This window comes from Protopterus annectens, chromosome 14.part0, assembly GCF_019279795.1.
Source record: "Protopterus annectens isolate FY-2018-M chromosome 14.part0, PAN1.0, whole genome shotgun sequence".
Classification (NCBI taxonomy): Eukaryota; Metazoa; Chordata; order Ceratodontiformes; family Protopteridae; genus Protopterus; species Protopterus annectens.
In genome coordinates, this window is record NC_056748.1 from 1,029,525,013 (window position 1) to 1,029,535,064 (window position 10,052).

The following is a 10,052-nucleotide window of genomic DNA, read 5'->3' on the forward strand; positions in this document are numbered from 1 at the left end:
TAGCAATACATGTATTACAAGGATTTTCAAAAGGGAGAATAGGACAGTGAACTATTAGACACCAACTTCCTGTACTGCCCAACATATGCTTTGGTACAGTGGTTATTATTTCATTTTCTTAACTATGTAACTTTCATTAAGTGTCTTGGGGATAAAAGTTCAAAATCCAGTCCTAGCAACATTTTTTAGAGTAGCAGGTGACTTTCTCTCTCTGACACATTGGACGCATTATGCAAACTCCATGCTGGCCATAGCCAGATGCTAGGCTCAAATCTAAGAAGTGAGAGTGAGTTTCATTAAACATTGCATCCAAAGTGTTGGCCATGTTAGGGACAAGGTTTACCTCTCCAGCTGTGTCCCAGAAGAAGAGTGATGACAGCAATACGATTATACGGGTAATTTTCTGACTGCATCGTGCAGATATATGTATACATATATATATATATATATATATATATATATATATATATATATATATATATATAGATAGACTATCCCAGTTTGTTGAACGGCATCATATACTATTGTGCTGGGTACATTTTGAAATGTTGGCATTTGTTAGCAGAAAAAAATCTCAAGTACTTGATGCAGTTTTGGAATATGCTTCGTTTCTATAGATACATCAATGAGCAGAATGCCTTCTGAAGAACTCATTCATATTTTTTGTTCTTTTTAATTTTCCAAGCCAGTTTTTGCACAGAAAAAAATGTTTTTATGGGTCATAGGAACTTGCTAACATAGTACTTCCATGTTCTATGTACTCATTTTAAAATTCCTTAATATTCAATATTTTCTGATTCTTTGGTTTGAAAAGCATAGGATGTGCTGTAATAATGCTGTAATAATGTATTTGCATTTATACAGGCATACAATAAAAATATAACTTATTTTATCTGTTTGTTAACTTGGCAGAGCCATTAGGCTTGAACCCTTTTTCAGGAGAAACCTGCGAGTACTGTCTAGTGATGTGACTTATTCTGAGACACTTTTTTTGCAATAGGAGACTAGTGGAATCAAACCCGGGACTTTATAGAATGAAAGTCATTACTAGTTCATAGGCTAGACATTTGTACTAAACTGACAGACTACTATCAAACTACTTGTTAAGTGGCAAGGTTAGTGTTCCATAGAAACAGCAAGCGAAAAAGATCGCAAAGTCTGTTTTCTCATTCCAAGTATCACAAGCCCATCTGCTTCAAAAATGGAAAATGGGTAAATTTATGACAAACACCTGTTTGAGTCCTGTTCTGATGTCAGCAGTGTGGGCTGAGGCTAGGAAGGAGGATGGATTTGCTGAAAGCTCGAAATCGTTTTACAATATCTATATAGATTACTGATGTAAAAGTCTGTTCAACGGTAGTTTGTACTCAGATTTACTTCCCTGTATTATCTTATGAACAGTGCATTGTTAATACAGGATTTATAATTCACTACAATGGAGATTGTAGTCTAATCATTTTTTTTAACAGAGAATATTAGGATTTCTTATGCCACAGCAATGCATAGCTCATAGATAAATGAGGGTGGGTTAGTCCTTCTTAGGTGACCTTGTTCTTAAGCTTAGGGGCAGCACAGACATGAAGTAGTTTGCATTTCTCCTCTTCTTTTTTCTGAGGTAGCTCTGTATGTCTGCCATACCTTCCTTCACCTTTGTATTACTTGCTACTCAGCAAGGTCCTTTAGTTGAATGCATGCCACTTTGTCACATTTCTTCTTAAGAATCGCTTACATACATATATTACCAATTTACACAACAACCCTACTTTTTTGTTTATGTCTATTTGTGCACACATTAAGCTTTGATTTTATGTTTTATGTCTTCTTTTTAATTTGTCTAACTAATATGTATACCATTATTTCTGTACAGTGTTTGGACATGGGCACTAACTATTTATTTTTATTTAAAGCTTGTTTAGCAATGTAGGGAACTGACCTAATTGGAGCAATTTTAGGCAAAGACTGGTGGTACAGAGATACTGGAAGGAAGAACATCTTACAAAGTTTAAAACATACCAGTGTAAGCAGTGATTAGTAACGTCATATACGTACATTGTAAAGATGCAAAGAACAGTGTGAGGTTAGCTAAGGATAAAAGCTGGAGTGACAATGTGATGACATACTATTTGCACTATATACAATATACAGGTTCAAACAGAGGAAAAGCATTGGCACAGCTTGATGGACGTATGTTTTGTGGTCATACGAACTAGGTGTGAGAACTTTTAGGTGATGTGCCCTGGATGGTAGCATTTACACAGGCTTTGTCTGACAAATAAAAGCTTTTAGTTGATGCCTAAGTTGGAATAGTTAATAAGATCTTTCAAGATGTTTTATAGAGGTTGCAAGAGTTTAGGAGGTAAGCAGAAGAAGCTGTAATTAGTATGTTGTAACTTTGCTCTGTGCATTTGAAGTATGGGACCTAGTCGATAGTGGGATCTGTAATGTAATGTTTGTCTTGTGGAGGTGACACTAATAAGTCATTCTTTGGCAAACTAGCTAGAAACCAAATCACTTTACTGTTTCTGTTTGCGATATCTCTACAGCTTTACACCCATTTACCTTACCAACTCTCTGCGTTATATTGTCAAGGATTACTGAGGGTTCCTATTAGATATTCAACAGATTAGGTTGTCAAATGCTAATTATCAACACCTAAGCATTGAAACTTTAAAATCGCGAATGGCCACATACACAAATACTTTCCTCGGGAAAGAATTTGCTTGGCCGTTATAAGGGGTTTTGCCCTTTCTCCATTGTAGAGCAATCTTGGAGTTGGTATGTTTAGGTTCAAAAGTTTATTTTGCGACGGCCTAGTGAATTCTTTCCCGAGGAAAGAATGACCATTCGTGATTTTAAGGTTTCAACGCCTAGGTGTTGATGTGTAGACATTCGACAACCTAAGTTGTCGAACATGTAATATAGACCCATTACTGACATTAGATCTCTCTCTCTCTCTCTGTGTTTCTTTGTTGCTTGGCTTTCATCAACATTTGCTTGCAGTAGTCCAAATTAGCAAATTTAATTAAATCTCATAAACTTTGACATATAACATATATAAGGGCACATTAATTGTACCTGTTAATAAAAGACATCACCAAATCACATTTCATTAAAAACAAATCCCAGGCATACATGACTGTGCTTTTCATTTATATATAGAGTATACTATAACCGCTTAAAACATTTATTATATGCCTGCAATGTACAATTCAGTAATGTTGAGTGTAATAAATCAGTCACTGAACTAGCTTACTCTGAAAGTATAATACATTTGTTTAGATTGTGCAACAGAAAAATAGCTTCCTTGTAAGAATCAGGGTAGATAACAAAATAAAGTTTATCTCTTTACAGCAAATATAGCAAATACAGTTCATCCTTTTAGAAGGTCTTTCCAGGATTTTTAACACAAACCATTGCTTGCGTTTAATGGGTTTTGGCACACACACGTATGGATAAGTTGCACTTAACAGCGTCCTTCCCTTTTCAGGCTTCTGGGTTATAGTCCAAACTTTATACTGACCAGACAAGTGGTCTGGATGCTTCTTACAGTATTAGCTCCCTGAGAGGCTCTATAACAAAATCCTTTTTTGACCGAGGATTCAGAAAAACAGGAATTTTATGTCTTCCTGTCTCTGTGTCCATTATATTTAACAAAAGGCACTTGTTTCTTGCTCAGAATTGCCTGCCTGCTCTGTCATGGTGTTAAAGGTGGAGTGTTACGTAAATGGCTAACCTCTGCAACCATCGTTATGTCATACCATGTGTACTGTACGTTTCTCATGATGTACCATGGATATAAAGTACACAGAATAAGATGTCTCAGCTTGGATGAAGTGTTTGGTTCATCTAGGTTTTTGTTAATATTTTCTGAAAATCTTAGCAAAACTTATTTCCTTAGGACTGAGAAACTGCACTGGTAGGCTGATAACATTTTTTATATGGCTATATTTTTTTCTTAATTTAAAGTTGCATTTTTACTTAGTTTTCACATTTTTCTGAAACCTGATATTGTTTAAAACTAGGATTGCTCTATTTGTCTACACAAATTGATACTTTGTGCCTCATCTGAATATATGTAAGATTCTACTTAAGCTTTATGTGTCTCTGTTCATTGGTTGAGCCTAGGTTGGCAGTAACTCTGCACTTTTCTTGGGTTGGTTGATTATAACAAATAAATAATGTTAATTTCTAGACTTGATAAAATCATGATGCCATAAGTAAAATAAACCCAGGGCCTAATCCATGCATCTGTCATAATGTGAGCAGCAGAGAAGTAAATTTTGATGCTAATCTCAATAATGTTTATTTCCTTTTCGAAAATTAAGCATGTACTTCTAAGATTTAGCTTTTAAAAACAAGTGCCCTGGAAACATTAAATAATAAATATATTGATGTGAATCTGTGCCATAATATGACTGATATTTTATAGATGAACAGTACTTTATGTAGGACATATGTTAACTTGGATTAATGAGTTTTGGCATAGAATATAATTTTTGATAAAAACTGTACAACAGAGAGAGACACATGTCAAATGGTAATGTAGAAAGGCTGATAACAGTTAAGAATCCATGTGGGATTCATTTCAGTTGCAATGCATCTAGTATCTGTGATTATATCAACAAGGTATTTTTTCTTTGTTCCTGATAATGGGTTGTTTGATTTCTTCTGTTTGTACTCCTTTAAATGCATTAAGTATTTGGCAAGATATAAGACAGATTTAAGCTTTTGTTCACAAGAAACAACACATGTCAAGATACACAAAAAGATGATATGCTGTCAAGGCAAATTATACTGCATTACCTAACGTATTGTGAAAAAATCTTTTGTACAAGTTTCTTTTCTACATTTTACAAACTGCCCATATCAGAAAAGGTGAGAAAGAACACATGTTGTCAGTTAAAGAAAATACTAGTCAATAAAAATAGAGGAAATGAGTAATGTTAGTTTCACTTAAATCACATCTGAAGACTAAAACCCTTAGTAAACTGTATTTTTGTATTTCTGCATGACAGGTAAGCCTTTAAGGTGGTAATCATTTTAAATTATATTGTTTTTAAGATATATATATATATATATATATATATATATATATATATATATGTAGTGTGTAGATAAGATATATTCAGATCAAATGAAGCTTAAGAAAATAGTAAAATGTCATTGTTTTTATGATGGCAAGTATTCCAGTATGCCATTATCTAATATTCTGAATTTGCATATGATTACTAGTGTAATGCATATTTATACAAGCCAAGTTTAATTTTAGTTAGGGATTTATACTTAATTGATCTTTCATTATGAGTCAGAGCAAGCTGGAAAACATGCTTAGGGACATTGATAATGTCAGCAATTCACTCACCATGCTACTGACAACATCTGTATTTGTAGCAAACCCATAATGCTACAATCTTGGAAACCCTTTTTAGACAGCTTTCATATTAGGTTCATAGATAGTTACTAGGCTTACAGTCCAAGGGGCCATTGGTGTGCCTAGCCCACATTCCTAGTTGCCCTCAAGTACTGTCTGGTTAAGTGAATTTCTCAAGGTCACACAGTAGGCAAGTGAGGGCTGAGGGAATCAAACCCTGTACAACAGGAATTACTGCTCACAGCCTTAAATCTGTGCATCGTCTGCAAGACTTTTGTTAATTTCATTCCTGTAGAAATATGAGGATCCTCTGATAGTGCTCAAGGAGGTAGCAGCTATATGAGCAGAGCTTTCAAGAAATCTTTGACTTATCTTTCTCCCTTTAGATATTAGGGAAAGACATTCGCATTTGGCATGGATCTTGATTAGCACAGAAAAATGGTTTTGCCTGAAAAATCATCTGACAATATACAGCTCAGGTAAGAGATAAAGCTTGGGGACTTCCAAATCTTCATCAATAGGATGAAATCTCTCCATATCTCTGCTTACTAAGGGGGCATGCATTTTGTTGTTAGCCTTTGCTTTGTCCAGTGTTCCCCTTTCCACGTCTGTGTCTGCTGAGACCAAACATAACTGAATTCTCAAGGCAATGATTTTCAGCTTCTACTTCAATTTTGATCTGTGGTTATGATGTGGGAGTCATTTTTGATGTGTAGGCCCATAAGAGTTTGTTTTAGTAAGGATGGAAAAGGAGTGGGGGTTACAAATACATGATTTTAGAAACATCAAGAGGCTTATACATCAACTTTCACTGTTGCTGACCTGGATATTTCTCATGTTACATTTACTAATGCAAGTTTCCCTCTGCATACCACTAACCTGCCAATATCACAGTTTTCATTAACGTGGTAAATCGACTGTAACATAGTTTTTCAGTGGAGTAAGCCTGTATGCTCTATTGTTATGTTGTAGTGCTATTTTATTTGCTAAAGTGCTTTTGTCACCTGCTGAAAAATTGCTATTGTTACTGTCTAAATGAATGAATGAATCCTGCTATAATGCATGTCAGAATATTATCACAGACCAGTATCAATCAGCAGAACACCGTTTTTATAACACCCTGCTTATATTGTTTCACTTGTCATATCATCTTGGCTATGTAAGCCTGACAGTGTAAGTGTAGAACAGACGGCACAAACAGCAAACATGCCTGGAAATGTCTTACAAAACAAATAATCAGAATTAAAGTGTGTTTCATTTCAATCAGTAGTAAACCATCTTAATCCTTGAAGTTCAGTATTTGTCAAATATGTGCTTTTTACATATCTTGATGAGAATTTCTCATATTTTGTTTGCTGGTTAATCTTGTGCTGGCAATTGTTACAGTTAGAGTAGTATACTTTAAAATAAAATTTTTTCATCCTTTCCTTTCAGGTCTCCCTGAAAAAGGTACCTGACAGGTCAACTACAATACTTGGTAACCCTTAATTAATGACAACAGTGTGGGTTGAAGTTAGGAGGGGGGTAATCAGGGCAAACTACCCAGTTATTACATAGAAGCCTTAAAATAAATAAAACAAGTAAATAAAAGTGCTCTGTAGCTAAAGATAATCATAATGCTAATCATTTCATGGCAGAGCAAATTCCACAGTGGCACAAAAGTACTGGTAAGACATGTGGCACAAGAATCTAGCATGAAAACAAGCTGACAAAAAATTAAGTCTGTATACAAGAAAAATATTGTTTCTGACCAAAACCTTTTTTGTATGATAAATATCTTACCTTGCAATCTTTCTTCGAAATTGTTGTTTTAATAGGTTACTTTTGATTTTCCCATAAAGAAATTGCCAGACATCATTACATTAAACTAGGGTCAGAAAGGAGCTTTCTGTTATTTAAATAAGGATTATTTTTCTACCTTAACAGCACTTCTTTCAAGGCATTTGTATTTCTTACAGTTTATGGCAGTGATTTGTAGTTGTGAAAGGAATGTACTTCTGGAGGCTTTGCATTGTAGCGTTATTTCATTGGATTTCATCACTGCTTACATGCTGCATTTCCTGTCCCCTGTTCTGCACCTTCTTCACTTACTTCAGCATTTGTTACTTACCACTTTCTTATGTCTCGCATTTGTTTACTGCTTTAGCCTATTTTTAATTGTTCTCTACCATATTTTTATTTCTGTGTTTTCTGCTTTATTGTCCATGTTAAACCTTCTTGAGTTCCTCCAGTACTTTCTGTTCTGTCCTACTTCCTTGTTTGTCTTGGCTGTCTTCATCTTGTCTTTCTCTACAATCATGTCTATGCTTCTTTTTCCACTTCTCTCTCTCTGACATACTCCTTGTCTCTCTGATTTTTCACATTTCTCTTCTATTTTAGATACTCCACTCACACCCTTCTCTTTAACTTCTTTGTCTAGGTCGCATGTAATGCCACTTATGTATGGCTAGGTACTTCCACTGTTGTATACCTGAAGTTTATAACATTTTACCATTTGTCATCACAGCGACCTATTTACTGTATGTTACTTGAACATAAAGAATTCTAATAATCGCTGTGCTTGCTGTCAACATGTACGTATTTCTCTTCTATCTTTTCTCATTATTGCTCTCATATTCTCTCATACAATTTGCTCTTCTCTATTATTGAAGTAATATTGCCAGCTGTTATTGTTTTCAGTTTTGTTTTGGCAATGAGAACCACCCAGTTGGACTACCCTACTGATACACAGAATGAACAGATAAATGAATTCGTGAATAAATGCGTATACATGTGGCATTGGATATATGTTCATGAGTAACATCACCTTATTAATCATTGGAAATCTGGTTATTATTAGAAAAGGTTTTGAATGAACATTGACCACATTGTAGTAAAAAAGAAACCAAATTCTGCACAGCCATATCAGAACTATTTGTATTATTTTTCTGCCGTTGCTTTCCATGATCATGATGACTCATTTAATCATAAACTTTAGGATGTATTTCAAGTATATCTTACTTTGACATTGTTGTCTTTTGGAAGATCCTTAGGTCCATCTCTTGAGTTGATTTAACATCAATTGTTGTGTAGTCAGAATCTTTTTAGGGTACCTGACAAGTAGCTCTCATGATATTGGAGTGTCGAATACAATAGAAGTATCTGATTATTGATATATTTCAGGGCTGTGGTGTAGTATATTTTGACAATGGCACCATCTCAAGACCGGAAAAGCTGAAAGAGCACAGCAGATTTTCTAATGGTTCACATTTCCAAAACTCAAGGACATAAGAAAAATACTAGTCAAGCAATCACTGAGACCATGATATACCCAATTGTCTACACACTTTTAAGTAGACACGTAAACGTTCTTGTCACTGTTCACAAGCTTTAATAGAGCTCTTCTCCCAAACCGAGCAGGGATGTACACGATAACCCTTGTGTGAATTTGTGACTACAATCATCAAGACTAACCTTGAGGGTAGTTAAGGTAGTACTTTGATTTGGAATAGTAAATTATTCCATAGGGTGTGAATATGATGAGTTATGAACCTCTCCCTGCACTGATTCTTGTTTCTTTGTTGGTATAGATTTATGTCCCTAATGCAGGCATTTGCGGAGACACTGGTTCTGTGACGAAATAGGTGGTCAGATATGACTGGGTCTTTCATGGCTTAAAAACTGAGATACATATGACCTTCAAGCAGCTGGTAGGTTACTGAATCTAAAGAGAGTAGTGCTAATCAATCAGGATGATTTAATGTTTTTCATTTTCTTGGTTAGAAATAAGTGAGGCCTTTTCAGTTGAGCAATATGCTTAAATTTTTACATACAAAAGGGGGCTTTGTATTCTGTGATGGGTCTAATAAAGGAAGAGTACAGTAGTAGGATAATGAATCTGGATCTTGAAGATATTCCCTTGGAAATGAACTGGGTCAGATAGAAGAGTTTCTGTTTTTGTGGTGGATGGGTGTTCAGTATTTTTGTACCATTTAGGGATTTGGGTTATAAACCAACAGATTGTGAGCTTATTGTCATGGATCTTGAGGCAATTTTGAAGGGCCTTTGTGCCAATAAAAATGATATACGTGTTTCTGGCATTTCTAATGAAAATGACAAGAATACCGATGATCAGAGCATTGATCCAGTTAACGGCTGCAAACTGGCTTTCAGTAAACTAGGAAAGAGTATGAAAACATTACGGACAAATATCTGGCATCTTAAGCTTTTCAAAGCTTACCAAAACAAAGATATTGCACCTAGAGGCCTTAGGGTTAAAATACACTCCCTTGTGGGCAAGATGGATGATTTGTTGTTGCAGGAGTAGAGTCTTGCCCAACAAAATGCATCCATGTCATTTGTTCATATTCTAATTTCATATTATGAATGCATGATAGATGGGAATATTGAAGAAGTTAAGAATTTGTGTGTGGAATTGAAAGTGTATGAAGAGCAACCTCAATATTCTTATCTGTCTCAATAAACTCACAAGGGAGCTGTTTACTTTTGAGAAGCAAATTGAAGAAAAGAAAATACGGAAGTTCAACAGGGATCTGACTGTTCGGTGATTCTGGATTCGGACTATTGAACTTTCGTTCAATAGTCCTAGATCCATATATATACATATATATATATATATATATATATATATATATATATATATATATATATATATATATATATATATATATATATATATATA